General features: G+C 37.0%; 1 long non-coding RNA gene across 1 annotated transcript; it reads left to right on the top strand.

Moving 5' to 3' along the window:
* Window positions 1-505: 505 nt before the first annotated feature.
* LOC113943009 lies at window positions 506-9,216 on the top strand. The gene is made up of 3 exons (XR_003526153.1): window positions 506-616; window positions 3,031-3,273; window positions 7,046-9,216. It is a non-coding gene; the product is annotated as an uncharacterized LOC113943009 (long non-coding RNA).
* The last annotated feature ends 6,730 nt before the right edge of the window (window positions 9,217-15,946 follow it).

The raw sequence follows: 15,946 nt of genomic DNA, 5'->3' as shown, positions 1-15,946 counted from the left end.
GTGAGTCCCATTAAGGAAGAAATATTGCTTAGAAAGACCTCACAAATGTGACATATGTAGCCAGCTCATGGGAAGAACACATCCAACTCAGGGACCAGCCAGACTTTTCCTGTATCATTCTTTCCAAACGGTGGAGTATAAAGACATGGTTACTGTCAAACCCAATTTGCAGAGCAACCCACTCTTTGAATGCCTGCATCAGTCGTCCTGTTTATCTAACCCTTTTCACAGTCTTTTGAAAGGTTTTTCTTACTTCTTTTCTTACTTCTCCCAAGTGCCCTTATCAATGTACTTATGTTCCCATAGCACTTTCATTAAACCTGCTGTTGTCTCAGGTCCATGTCTCCTAATATCTAATCTAATTCCAGTTGCTCTGAGTAAATAATTTTGCTGCTCTGTCTACCTCTTGGCTCATTCCCTACCTTGCTGTTAAGGTAGTTAAGAAAGTTAAGAGCTGAATAAATGGAAGCCCTGTGGCTTTTAAGTAGACGAATGAGCATTTGTTCTCATTCCTAAATTCATCTCACTTTCAATTTGTGACCATGACTGAGCTGGAAATGCAGACTATAAAAAATGGCTTCTCAGATGTTGAGGCTGTGGGTTATGAATTTGCCAGGTAAGAATAACTGAAACATGTATAGAGATAGCGACTCAAGGTGTATACAGCACATATACAAGAAAGGTAACTTAAATAGATGTGTCACAGAAATTTTTCTGTTTCAAATTCCTGATTTATACAGAACGTAGGTGTTTGGGGGCAGAGGAGCCAAAGGTAAGGAGCAAGACAAAAGAAGATGAATCTGTGAGATTTAGGCCTGGATTCTAGGTATGTTTTTTTCTGATAATAAAGCTTTTTAAGCTTGAGATGTTATCTGCTGTTATTATCCCAGTCTGGTTGTTCCTTCACCATCCCTGGAGGTGTTTACAAGGTGTCTGTTGTGGTCCTGTGTGATTCGGGTTAGTAGTTTAGGGGTTACAGTGGCAGTGCTGGGTTCACAGTTGGTTTTGATGATCTTGAAGGTCTATTTCAAGCTTGATGATTACATGACTTTATGATTCCTTTGCACAGCAATCAGTAACTACTGATACACAAATTGTTTTGGTGTCAATTCATAAACTGCACCATGGAAATGATCAGGGTAAACAAAAAACAACTTCACCCACTTGTTGCCTCTGCCACTCTTAGCCACACAGATCTTGCCTTTTACCTTAGGAGAGAAGTTGCAGTTCCTGTCAACCAGGGCAGTTGCATTATCTGGTGTTAGACTGAAAAGACAGAATTTGGGAGTGATGACTAGCTTATACTGCATTTCTGCCTCTGCTAAACTAGTCTGGCACTATTCTCATCAGTTCTCCCCTTGTTAACAGGAAAGGAAGGAAGAAGTTTTCCTTCTATACGTGCTAACTTTACAGTCTCAGTAACAATCCAGTGCTGCACATATGATTCAGATAAAAATATCATATGAAGCTGGCAAAATCAAAACGAAAAACACTGTATTAGTAATGCACATCCGGCCATTGTTGTGATGTGCCAGCATCATAAATGCAAAGTACAACGGATGGAGGTTTGTTAAATTAAGTAATCCTTAAACTATATGAACTGCGTATTCAGTTTGGCTAACCACAGGGAGATGAGGGCTTATTCTAAGAAAAGGCAGGAACGATGCTCAGCATGTACTCAGCAAACAAATATTTTCCTAGAATATATAAACTGAGAGATTTGCTTATCCTTTCGTATATATAAAAAGAATTCCTACTGATACCACGCATGTTTATATATAAAGTACAGACTAGACTAATTTTGTGCATTGGCTATATCAAGTCTTCCTTGCTTTTAATGATACCACACTATAAAAGAACCTTGAAAGTAACCTTAATCTCTAATTATTTTTTTAGTTCTTTAGCTAATATGCCTGTTATTATTTGGGAAAACAAAACTTCAACTGAAGAAAAAAGTCAGACTACCCTTTCTTCCTTCCTCTCCTTCCTCCAGATGAAATATCAAATACTGAATTACGCAGATGAAGGCTTTAGCCAACAATTTCAACATCACAAAAACAAGAGTCATCCCAGTTAGCATGACTGTGAAGTATGCTATCCAAAATATCAAGGGTGGAACAAATAATCAGCATTCTCCTCTTAGAAGGAACTGTTCTATTGTCAGATTTTGAATCCCTGAAACAATGGATAGCCCCATGACTTCAAAAGGATCACATGAAAAACAGAATATCTGTCAAAAAAAGGACAACAGATTCTGACTCAATAGACCCTAAGTATGTCACTATGAAGCATTTTGATCTCTTGCTACCCTTGAGGTATTCGTCCTGGGAGTAGACCTCTAGCACTCTTGAGATCAAACCAGCATATTTCCTGAATGCTATACTAATACAAACATATTTTGAGGAAAAATAAATAATTGAAACAAAACAAATTATGCAAAATGTTGGTCTTATTGATATAACTGAAAAAATATCCAGTGGTTCAAAACAGTCTTCCAATCTCTTATTATATATTTAGCCTAGCATTTACCTCACCCTAAATTCGCTCTCCTCCTTTTACTGTTCAAACCTCTACAGTATTATCCTAGTTTGGAGGGAGCCATCCACTATTAACATAGTTCTTAGTTACTTTGAAGCCAATTTATCTGAGACTGAGATACAGCATCCCTTCTTTTCAAGCTTGGTTCTTTGCAAGAGCCTTTATTGAGCCGCTTTGATGTAATTGTCTGCATTTCAGTGGTGAGTAATGCAAAACTGAAGGGCAGAAACTCAAGTAGCATTAATACTTTCTTTTACAGTATCCACAGCTTTAAAGATCACATCTAATACCTTAAATGGCCATTGCTGCCTCCAACATATACAATAAGAATCACACCCTTGGAACACTGTCTTTTTTCTGACTAGAACACAATCCTATTTAAATTTTGTAGTCACAGTACTACCCTCCTTCCCACACGGACCTCAGGTTCCTATCCCAATACCTGAGGGACAAGTGCTCTTCTTCTACTTTCTTTCCTTCTCTCTCTTACAGAGATCTAATACTAACTCTTCTCACTCCATGTGGAACCATGGTTGTCCAGACACACTGTCAGCCCAGCAGTCAGTTCTCAGTCTTGCAGACGGACATGTGTCTTCACCCTTAGCTTTCTGATCACGTCTGCATCTCCCATTCCTTCTCTTTCTCTGAATCAAAGGTGGCACACAAACTTAGTGCAAAAAAGATCCCACAAACTAAGACCTTGTAGAAGAAAAGGAAGCAGCCAAGAAATTCAAGGTGAGTAGTCTTGGGAGAGGATAACCTCTTCCAGGTTAGCACTTTCCACACCCAAGCCCCAGTGAATGTAGCCTCCAGGTCAACTCTGGAGGTATCTGGAGTCAGCCTCCATTATGGTTCACAGCCTGCTTTTGGATCCTGCTGTGTGAAAGGAAGGATGGGCATTATACTGGTGTGAGCACAGGGGTCCCATCTCTGTCAGATGTCTCATGTCGGAAGACCATTTATCTGGGATGCACTGGGTCAACACTGTGTGGCCAGCATTGTTTCCTGAATTGGTCCTTTCCTTGTCTCTCTAAAGAGTAGAAACTCTTGGTTGTATAGCCAGTCTCCTCTTATTGGTGTGAACTGAGGAAGGATACTCTGCAGTACCTTGAGTGGATGTTAGGGTATAAAATACAGCCAACTAAATAAGACAGTATATGAAACACTGAAGTGCTACCCTGGCTAACACTAATTAGTGAAATTATCATGGCATTTTTAATATGTAGTTTTGAATGGAATTAGAATCCAGATGAAAAACTGACAAAAAATAAGGGACACATTCCACTCTTCTGCTTTTTTATTTGTGTATTATCCCATGTGTCAGTAGCCACTCACAATGGTGGTGAATTGTAGTGTCTGAAAGATTTCTCTCTTTTTAAGGCTGACAAAAATGCGGACTATTACATGATATCCTAGATAATTTGCAAACATTAAAATAATACAGTCTTTATCCTGAAGTCCTCAAGAAAAATGAAAACATGAAAAAATGTAAGAGAGAGTCAGATTCCTTGAGAAATTAAGATTGTAAAGGTAGTTTGCTTTTGGAAGCATTTGTAACAGGAAAGCTAGAAATTCTTGTTTTCTCTTAGGAAGACTGCAAAGTGCCTTCTCAAGAGGGTTAGATGGTTTTTTTTCTCCTTCTGCAGTCCAGAGGGGATTACAGAGAGAGCTATGTTATCTCTCTCTCTCTCCTATGCTGGAGAGAAATAGCCCTAACAGACATGCACAGAGGCCTTGGGAAGGCGGGGGAGAAACAGAGAGGATAAAGAGGCCCTGAGCGGGAGGGAGGGAACTGGCCTTTTTTTCTCCCTCAGGCAGTGTGTAAACCACACTGTTAGGTATTTTGTAAGTTTCTTGTGTTCTGGCCTTCCAAACAAACTTTCTGAATTCTTTTCACTGTCTTGGCATTTCTGGGGCTACCTACGTGTCTTACATTACATAGGTTAACTCAGCTGCCTCTGTCACTAAAAAATGTTTCAAATGGCCTTATTTTAGAGGGGGATAAGTTTGAAGAATATAAGGGAAGGGAGAGCAGGGGAAAGTGGGAGTTGTGGGTAATCAGATATAGGAGCTGGAACAAATAGTCAGGTATAAGAGAAGGCAAACGCTCTCAGATGAATAATCCAGAAATGAGTATTTTCTGCAGCTGCTTGTCCATACTGAGTTGCTGGTAGGTTCCAACTGCATTTAGAAGGGAAAAAAAGCATTATTGTAGAGCTGGCATATGTAGCTAGCTGTTTAACCTAAACTTTGCTTCCCAGTTGTGGTGTGGGGAATGGAATATGAATGAAACAATTACCCAGAACATGCAATCAGTCTGGGATTCATGCCATGAAGTATGATTTAGGTCAAGAGTCCTGCAGAACTCAGAAAAAGTCTTGGACATGTGTGGGTAAGAAGAACATCCAAAATAAGCATTTCTAAAAGCCCACAGGAGTTTGTGGACGGAGTTAGGCTTCAAGGCAGAACAACGTCTAACTAACATGGGTTAAGAAGAACATCTCTGTGGCCAGTTCATTCTGTAACATTTTCTGAAGCAGCTGATAGAGGTCCTAGCAGAAGCAGTGTGCTGAACTAGCGGCTGTTGGCATGACTGTATATGCCAGTCTCAGATTTCTTACTGCAAAGGGGAGATCTGTTTTCAAATGTCCAAAAATCCAAAATAAACATTTCTGATGGCATTAAAGCTAGGGAAAGTATTTCTAAAGGCTTACTTGGTGCATGTTTGTATTCCTCTTTGAAAAATTACTTTTATCTTTGTTTTCCTCTGCTATATCACATGAAAAAGAAATCCTAAAGTACATGAGATGTTTCCCATGTAAACAAATTCCTTCCTTCCAGAGGAATGTTATATGATGATAGGGTATGTGAAATGGTCTCAGTGATCATGTGGTAAGTGAGATCATGAGACACTGCCTGCATTAGGGTTGAATGTAGTCTACTCAAATGTTTTTGGGATCCCTGTGACAGAATATTGATGGAAAGCAAAACCACAAGCACTGGGCAAACAGAACCTTACCTACCTCCTGATGTTGTCAGGGCCTAAAGTTTTGGTATAAAAAGTGTACAAACTCCTTGTTGTTACTAAAACTAATTTAGCAGATAAATAAACAGGCTTTAAACGGTTTAAGAATGGCATAATTTGGGTAGTATTATTGTTTTTCTGCAGTTCTGGCAAATTATCTTGGAATGTAACTAAGTTCTGTTCAGCTATCAGAAATCTTTGCCTCTACACAATTCAGGGACCGTTTCTGTCCATCACTTCGTGTGAAGATGTCAATACTGAGCAGCTGATTTTTCAACACTTTTTTGCAGTGAAAGACAATGTTCCTTCAGAGTTTAGAAAATCTTTTACTTTGACCACTCTTGTTTTGTTAACAGAGGAAATAGACTAATGTTTAAAACTCAGTATCTTTGTTTCATTTCTCAAAAAGAGTAATGTAATCACAATATATTCAGATGGTTATTCTACAGGGAAAAATCAAAAAGGAAAAAACCAAACAAAAATTAATCCGTTGCAGTACTTTTAAGATACCAACTGTGGTAACTAAAGCAAAACAAAAAATGGTATGGATCTCGTCTTAAAGAAATGGACCCAATGTGAACATCCTGTGAACTTTGAAGGAAAAGTTCATTTGCATGTGGCTATTCCGGCTTAATTGTAATAGCGCATGCTGTGGTTCCATGAGCAAATGGTATTTTACTATGTCCACGAGTTTCTCAAATAAAATAATTAGAAAAAATATTACTTAGATCTGAACATGATTTTTTTTTTTTGTAATAACAGAGGTGTTTATATTTTATTTTTTTTTTAAACTTTGGAAAGAAGCATTCAAATGATGTTCAAAGCTGAAAAATCTGAAGTTGGGTAGCAATAGCTACAGAACTGTGTCTTTTAACATGGGCAGTAATAAGTTAAAACTCTGATTTAAATAGCACTGATCAGTTCCACTGATCCAACCGGAATTTAACTCTTCATACCATATCTTAGGCCAAAGGATGTCTGAAAAACCCACCTCCACAGATAGGAATCTGTTCAAGATCTGGAGCACATAGGATCTCTTTTTATTAAGTGACATTCAGTGATGACAAGAATGGGCAATTTTGGTTGCTCTACCTACACTTTTTACTTCTCCATCATCTGGCCAACTTAAAATGCTAACCAAGCATTTGAACAGTAAAAATTCAACTCACCATGTACTTTCAAGACTTACATGGATCTTGTGGGTCATGAAAGCATAGGAATAGTGCTGGGCTTCTTGCAGACAACCAGAAGACCAAAGCATAGGCACTGTATTAGCACCTATATTTAGTCACCATTACCTGTGATGGAGCTGCTGCCTAGGTTACTATATCTGCGGACAACTGTGAAGGAAAATGAATGCATTTGATTAACACCTTGGGAACTGTAAACTAATGGTTTTAATACATACTTTAAAGCCAAAGCTAACAGTAAAACCTATTTAGATTCCCTGACACCTCCCATTTAATGGCTTTTTTTTTTCAGGTATTTGTAACATTGCCAAGTTTCAATCATTTGGGATAAAATTTTCCATCTTAGGTGTCTCCATTTGACAAGTTTTAAATTTTTTGTTTGTTTGTTTTGGGTATATTACAGTAAAAATAACTTGGCTGCTTTCAAGGACAAGGCTATGGAAAAAGAAGTTTTGTCCATGTGAACTGACTCCAGTGACCTTAAACTGAGTGTTTCACATTTCAGATTAAAACCTAGGACAGAGGGAGGAGTGAGCACACTTCATATCAAGGATGTGACTTTTGGCATCCCTCTGAAATCTGACCCTAGTTGATTAAATTTCATACTATTGGGGGGTGGAGAGGGGTGTGTGGAGAAGGAAGTTCACACATGTTCAGTAGATCAAGATTTTAACAGTTTAATTCCGCAAAGTTGTCACCCCTAAGAGGCTGAACATGATGTTATCATGACTTGAGCTTCAAGTGCAAAGTCTGAGCACCCAAACTAAGGTCAGCAAACACTTTGTTGGGTTTCCCAATGATACCCCTTGATTTAGGGAGTTAAAAGTAGAGGAGAAAAGAACTTGGTCAGAGAGAAGGGAGTAAACTGTGATGAGAGTAAGTCACAGGATACTACTGAGTGGGATGGAAAGAGATAAGATAGGCTACGAAAACAGTACACAGGGCAAAGATAAAGATTGTCGATATAATCGTAACTGATGAAGTAAAGACAGGTTTGCATAAGGTTGAGAGATTTGATAGAAGACCAACTGCCATCTCAAATTTTAACATTTCATAGCCTCAACTCATAGTATTAATTTTTAAAATATATCTTCATTGCAATTGCTTGTAGAGATGAGACAATTATATTACATATAACTCTTCACACTCCTTCAGACTAAACCTCAACTTATTTTTCTGCTGAAGTAAGAAAATTTGAAGAGAAAATATGAATTGCTTCAAGTTAACTTCTAAGATAAACATCTCTTTCTCTCAGAAATTACAAGAAATTTTACTTTACAAACAAATGTCCAAACACTCAAAATTACTGTAAATTACTTTATTTCAATAACTGAAAATGGGCAAGTACTCTAAATGATATAAATTACTTTTAAACCTGAGCATTTCAGGTTTAAAGGACATAAACACTTCAATGCAATGCCTTGCAAATCATTTTAGAACAAGAAGTGGAGGGCAGCATAATTCAAATAGATTCAAGTTCAGACACTGACCTCACCAAGAAATACCCCATACTTAAGTAAAAAGAAAGTGCTTGGTTCTGGTTTAAAATCTCCATTGCTGTTTGGTATTCATGACAGAGAAGTCTGTGCCAAAACTGATTCAAGTGTTCAAACCAGCACCAATGTGAGGATAAAGGTACCTTTCAGTCAGCCCAGTGTTAATCATCCTTTTTGTTCTCAGAGACAGCTTTAAATCCTGTATTTCTAATAATTTTTCTGATTTTGACCTCAGCAAGATCAATTTTTGGACTCTGAGTGAGATCTGACAAGCAATTTGGCTATAGCTCCCCCCACACAGCTTCAAAAACTGCTATTGGACATGTTCAGTGTTTGTCTCATTAAATGATGGGCAGTATCATTTCAATCTTTCACAAGACTGAGACCAAGAAAGCACAATACCACTGAGTATTTTGATGCTATTAAATGTTGTTAATAAAGTAATTGCTAGAGTTCCAGAACCATGCAGATGCCATCCTTCTATTATTAACATCCCTAACCTCCTAAATATCACATGGAGATCTAGGACATGTCCTTGAAGCGCATCATACCATGATGCAAAGTGAAAAGTCAAGTGATATTGGACCATGTCTTGCACTTCAAGTCCTCCCTAATGTATAGCAATTATATGGTGTCTTATACCTTTAAAATATCGCTCATTATTGCCTAAGCCCTGTTGGTAGATGCTTCTAGGTTTTCTTTTCTACTAAGTCACCCTGATCCCTGTCTTTGCAGAAATAAAGAAGGCTGCTACTAGAATCCATATTTCTTCCCCACTGTTTATGTCTTGTATCGTTAAAAACAGCAGTGAAAAAATCTGTGTCACATAACTTTCTTCCCCACCATGTCCTCTCTCAAACTCTCTCCTATTACTACATTAATTGTCCTAGCAGATGAACTGCTGCTGTGTAGAGGGCTGAAACATTGGAGAAAAAGGATCAGGCATACTGAAAAAAGATATTTTCTGCTGGAAATATATTATATCTTCTACAGGCAATTCTGACAAAACTTGTGACAGAATTTCAAATAGTGAAATATTTCAAATGAAAACCAGACTTATTTCAATTTCAAAATTATTCTTAATGCAAGCTGAAGTTTGCATGCCTCATGACTTGATTTTTCTGGGATGGACTCAGATGGAAGTTTTGGGCCAGACAATTATCCCATCATATCTTGTTGTCCCCTTCTAGAGATGTCAAAGAATCATATGAAAAAAAAATTCTTTGCAAATAAAAGTACTTATACTCTAGTTCAATAAACTGATTTTTTTAATTGAATGTAGATTTATTTTTCTTCCCAATATGTATCATATAAGACAACTGGAGAACAAGGAAAAGTAAATAATCTTGCTTTTCAATATTTTTGAATTGAAACTCAGCAGTGCTTGAAGAAAACATAAAAGAAGTGATTAACAGTGAACTAGTTACACAACCTTGTGACAGCTCTCTTCCCTCCTTGCTTTGTCTGTAAAACCATGGTTAGCACAAATCAGAGACACCATGCCTGACATCACTGCTAGCTACCAGGTGAATGGTCCTAACAGTGCCATTTGCAAAGCAGGATCATGGCCTAGGGGCGAGTGGACATGGCATCTAGAGCAGTGGCACCAGAAAAAATAAACACTTTATTCAGATAAACTGTTTCTAATGGCTATGATAGTGTTTGCATGATCTAGATTTTAAGAGACTGACAGCAATGGTTCAATCTGTGACCTTTTTTTTTATAAGAAAGAGAATAAAAATGCTAAACACCAAAATTTGTAGTTTAAAAGCTATTCATAGTACCATCTCTTCTGTTTCTTTTTTACTGGGAAAAGGAAAAAAGAGTTCCCTAATACAACTGCAAGAGAACTTGGCATTGGTAGTGTATTCTGTATGCTTTGTTGATTGTACTGCTGAGAAGAATAACAATGAAATCAAAGATAATGGGGAAAAATTGTCTTCAAACACAAAAAAGTGTGATAAGGCTATAGAAAAAACCCCAAACAAAACCAAATCCCTAGCTTTCAAAAGAAATGAACTGACATTAACAAGAAATACAGAAAATTAAAGCAAATTACCTACCTTAAGACTGACACAAATCAATCTACTTTGACTGTTCTTTAATAATATGTAAGTCAAGACGTAATTAAAAAAATATATCTCAAGTTTATGGTTTTCCAGAAAGCCATGCTACCAGTCTCTCATAAATTCTGTAGTGCAGTATTAACAAAGTCCGTAAAATTTGGGCTAACACAGAAAACATAAACTAAACAATGGAACAGCAGATACATTTATCATTTACACTAGAGAAAAATCCATATTTTATAACCTCAACTCCTTAAGAAAATTTGCATTTAAAGTTCTTGCTGTCAATGTAGTGTTGGGGGGGTTTCTTTAAATTTTATATTCAGATCTGCCTCCATTAATAATGAGCATCTTCACATGGAAATTGTTTATATAAACAATAATATTTTCACATCTTTGACACAGATAGTGGTGCAAGGCTGGCAAACTCATAAGAAAATGAAAGTACCTTAGTATATGTCCCACAGTTAGAGAGAGAAGCGCTGCACAGCTGGTAGCAGTTCTTGTGATGCAATATGTAGACCAGTACAACACTAATATGGATGTGAACATGTGGATCTGGCTTGATACGGCTCTTTGCTCACTGAAAACCTGTCTTCTGACAATTTAAAGTGTCTGAGGAAGTATTCAGATAGTAGAAATAGATCTTACTGAACGTACGACCTCCAAGCTAGTTTAAGCGCGTTTGCTGTTTCTGTACTCAATACAGAGAGACATTCCACACACCTACACTTTCTGGACAAAAGCCCTATGTCCTGCAAGCCGGTGCAGTATAAATTAATTTTACAATATTATAGTGATTTACACCAACAAGTCTAGAGTTCAAGACCAGTCAGAAAATAAAGAGACAGATTTAAGATGCAGAAAGCATGTTTCAAGCAGTGCCTGAAGGCACTGCAGAGAATTTAAAGAGGAAGGCTTTAAGGCTATCAACTTGTCTGGTACTTTTCATAAGCATTAAATTATCTTAAACAATCAGTAAAAGTCTTTATTTCTGAGGTGATGAGTGATACAACCCTGACTGATCCAAGTCTAGAAATGTATCATTTATGAAAGAAAAAGGAAACAAGAATCAAGAATCTCTAAACCTTTAATCCCGCTAATCCTCTTTGCTGCAAGGCTGTGGCACGGTGTTAGTCAGACATCTAATTATACACAGGAACAATGATTGCCTTCCAGCAGGATGACACAAAGCTTCACTCTGAGAGGTCATCAAATCCTGTCTCACTTTGTACATTTGCTTTTATTGGCCACCTCGCTCTTTGTGCCACCTCCAGCACCAGGAAGCAGATGGGACTTCCTTTCCATCCGGCCGCCAAGCAGGAAATGTTTGACTCTTTGACAGCCACAAACAGACAGCCAAGAGCTGTGGTGGAAGAGCACAAGAGGAGCTGACAGCTTCTCAGACAGTGCAGTGACTTCTGACTGGTGGACTATGAAGATTGCATATGTACTCTCCCATCCTACCCAAAATTGAGCATTCTTGAAAGATTAGAAATGTTTACCTCAGGTACAAATGGTGGAAATGGGACTAATTATTCTGGAAATCAATCTTGAGAAAAATCACTTGCTCACATTATCCAGATACTAGCAATGACAAGACCGTGCTTGTTCTAGACTATATGTTTCCTGTGTCCTTCGTTCTAAGCCCTCCTTAGTTACATTTGAAACTTAATTTTGCTTTCTTGCTACATTAATACAAGGGAGAGGTTTCTCATCTAAGTACAAAAAAACCCCCAAACTGGGCCTCATTAATGAATAAACCTGTAAAGTATTCAAATTCAGAACAACCTACTGTGAGTACTGCAATATGGGGTACTTTTGGAGTATAACATGAATTTGAATTATCTTTGTTTTCTAACTTTCTTGTAATTAATTCTAAACAGATCTATAAATACAAATACAACTCTCCCATAATATTAATACTTTTATCTACTCAACATAGAAGGCACCTCTAGAGACCAAACCTCCTATTCAAGGCAAGGACAACTAGACCAGGTTGCTCAGAGGCATGTCCAGATGGGTTTTGAACAGTCTCTCTAGGTAACCTTTTCAGTCTTTGGTCACCCTCAGTGTAAAAAAGGTTTTTCTCATGAGTAAATGGAATTTCCTGTGCTTCAGTTTGTGCCTACTACCATTTGTGTATTCACTGGATACCACTGAAATAACAATAATAAATATACATAAGGCTAACACAAAACCATGAAATACTAAGATAAAAAGGGATAAAGAAACAAACCATGAGTCAAACAAAATTGATAATAAGATTAAGGATAGAAGAGATTATTAGACCAGTTCATGTGATCCTAGAAATCACAGACTAAGAAGTTTTATCAGGGCATTCCTTTACTGAGAATTGATTTTATGTTATTGAAAAGGGCATTTGATCTTGATAACAGAGAAAGCAAAAATTGTTGCATATTAAATTAGGTAGGATTAAAAAAAATTTTTGTTTTGCACTCTAAATTTCTTCCTCTTTATATTGATGGAAACAGGTCCACCTGGTTTAGATACTTAGTCTATTTATACATGCACTTATTTGCTGTTATATGTTCTTAGTTTTGGTTGTGTGTTTTGGTTTTTTTTAATTCCCAGGCCCTGCATTGCGTGTCACAAATAAGAGAAAAGTCCTGCATGAGCATCCAGCTTATCCAGTTCTTTGTCTGGGTGGTTGGAAGTCTGAGCACTGTATAGATATCTTGCTGAAATTCTGTTTTCAAACTTGACAGAATTTTCCATGTCTGACTCTGTGAACTTTTTTTGCATTCACACTATCTGTCTTCTTTACACTTCTTTTTGATGAGTTCTGCCTTAGTTTTAGCCTTCATGACTGCTGGTGAGATCATACATAATGTTTTGCCTCTGAGTAACCGGTCTCTTAGCTTTGTGTAGACCAAGAAACAAGTGGCTCCCCCAGTATGGATAGATACAATTTGGGCGTATATTGAAGCAGCCTCTATAAATGCAGCATTTCATTTTCTCTACAGTCAGAATAAGGGTTTTTTCAGCATCCCTGGAAGCAATTCTGTTAGCTGAAGCCTGTATGTGATTTAAGCTAACTGGATCTCACCATGTCTCTTCTAGGAAGACTATGATTACTTTTGCCTCTGCATGATTTCTGCTGTATTTCCAGACCATTGATTTACACTTCTGCATTATGTAGCTTAGTGACAACACCGATTTTATGATAAATTTTATGGTCTGAAAAGTGTTCTGAGAACATTAAAATCAGCTATGCTGTACCATGATCTTATCTCTTTGCAAGCACGTTTTAATTGCTGAAAAATAATTTTCCACAGACATAACTATCAGAAGAGACTCCTCAGTATAATGTAAGCGACAGCAGAATACAAAAATGAGCTTTAGAGCAGTTCTTCTCCTTAATTTAAAAAAATGCTATTAATCAACTTACTGACCAGGTAAGAATTGAAATAAAAGTACAGGGAAATAATAGCCTCTATTTAGCCATATCACAACTATTTACACCTCTTCATGTTGCTAAAATATTCCCAACAGAACTGACAGTCCTTAACAAAAACAGAACAATCGGGGATTAGTGTCAATTACATTCCTTGGCATTTGGTAAAAATTAAATCATATCATGACTAAGGAGGAGAGTAGTTACCTCTGACATTCAGTTCTATCGTTGTATGAAGCACTCAGAAGTTATGCCAGTTTTCAAAAACATATTTACATGTATTTTTAAGGTGACATACTAACAATGATCTACCCTGAAGAGCTGACAAGCAGTAACTATTAATTTCATGTGATTTATTATCTCCTTATAAATCTCAGATAAATATCTGAAATATTTCAAGCTGTCCAGTACTAGGGAGGTGAATAATGAGAAATTAATTACCTATTCATATTCCGATTTCCCTTTTTATTACATAAACATAGGTATTTGCCAAAGAAATGTCTAAACCATGTGTGACACCAACTTTGTCTTTGTGACTGTTTCCAAAGAATGGGTAAAAGATTCTAACACTGTCCAGAAATATGCCAATTCAGAGCTCATATGGTTTTGGTTTTGCCATGTGTGTCTTGCATTAACTATGATGGTATTTTGTAAAGTGGACTCATACCTAGTAATTATTCGCTTAAAGAAAGGTGTTAGATCTGATTGCATACCATCACTAGGTTACTTCCAGTATTTTTCAGAAGAAATCTTAGAGAACTGATGATGGAAACCAGCAGGTAGAGTTATCAGTTTACATATGTAAAATTTGTGATACTGACTGGATCAGATTCTGGCAAGCCAAAATGAAAAAAATTTGCTCAATGCAGTCACAGAAAAAACCAATTAATTCAAGTATATTCTATCAAATTACAGTGATAAGGATTACATCTAAGATATTTTTATCTAAATCTAATATGATAGTGGACGATCAGGAGCACTTCAAATATCTCTCCTGCAAGTATGTAAATTAGAAAGTATACTACTCAACTCTTCGAAACTCTACATTGAGCTGAATTCTTAATTTCTAGTTTCGTAAGATTCAGTCACACGAAATACAAATTGTAACTTCACCAGTCACTTACTGTCAACATTTTAATGTATGAGGCAGACGTGCTTTACAGAAACAGAACATTAAGAAGCCTTCAGCTTTTCAGTGAAAAATGCTTCAGGAAACTACTGCATGTTAGTTCTGTCTCAAATATGAATATGAAGACAAGTGCCCAAATTTACAGCCTAATCTCTTGAAAAAAGTGAAAATTTTACAGATCATTTGGTCATTGGTGAGCTGAGGAAGAACGATGTTAAGTGTTGCAGGGGCTAATTCTAGGAAGGAAGGGATACACAAGACTTTAAATGGTCTACAGTTTCAAAGCCCAGTCTTCCTAAGGAAGATGCAAAATACATAGAAGAATTGCTAGGATATGGTTATATTTTCTCCACATAGGAAATAGGACTTAAAGCTGCTTGGTGCTGTATGGTGTAAGGCTAAGAAAAATACCAATTTCTTGAAAGAACTTTTCTGAAACTCATCATTACTTACAATATTATTGTTTAGGTGAGAATCCTTTCTGTTTCTGCTAACAAGACAATCTGATGGTTCATTATGAACAATTCCTATTCCATTATATTCTAATGGAAGTACATGTGACATTAGGAGATTGAAAAATAGACTTCAGATCACTTAACTGTCTTTTAGTATTCACTACAATGCAGATTTAATTTTACATGGGTTAGTTCAGAATGCTGAACAGTTATCATGGGTCTCTATCTCTTCTCCTTTGTAAAGACATTTAATATTTCAGCATTTTGTACCTGGGATATTAACCATGACTTCATAAAGTTCTTTCTGGGCATTTTTTTCTATGTTTGGGTAAGGATAAAACCAGGATAAGATACTGAGAAGTTTACACCACAAGACATCCTCCCTTCCCCTTCTTGCCACAAAACCACCATATTTAAGGAAATGTGAAGCAATTTGTTCCAAGTATGTATGTATGTGTCCGAATGTAAAAACTTGGGTTGTACTTATAGATGGTGTGCACACTGAGAAGAAACACCAGACTAGAAGGTTTCATAACTACTGCTTTAGTGTCCAAATACTATTTTGGGCAGCACATAAAAACCAAGCCAGACAACTGGAAATAGCAGAAGTGGGACATGGCTCCTGTTTG

Source organism: Corapipo altera, unplaced genomic scaffold (genome assembly GCF_003945725.1).
Source record: "Corapipo altera isolate COAL_440 unplaced genomic scaffold, ASM394572v1 2b, whole genome shotgun sequence".
NCBI classification, from domain to species: Eukaryota; Metazoa; Chordata; class Aves; order Passeriformes; family Pipridae; genus Corapipo; species Corapipo altera.
Note: the sequence above shows the minus strand (reverse complement) of the source record. Positions and strands in the feature narration are given on the sequence as shown.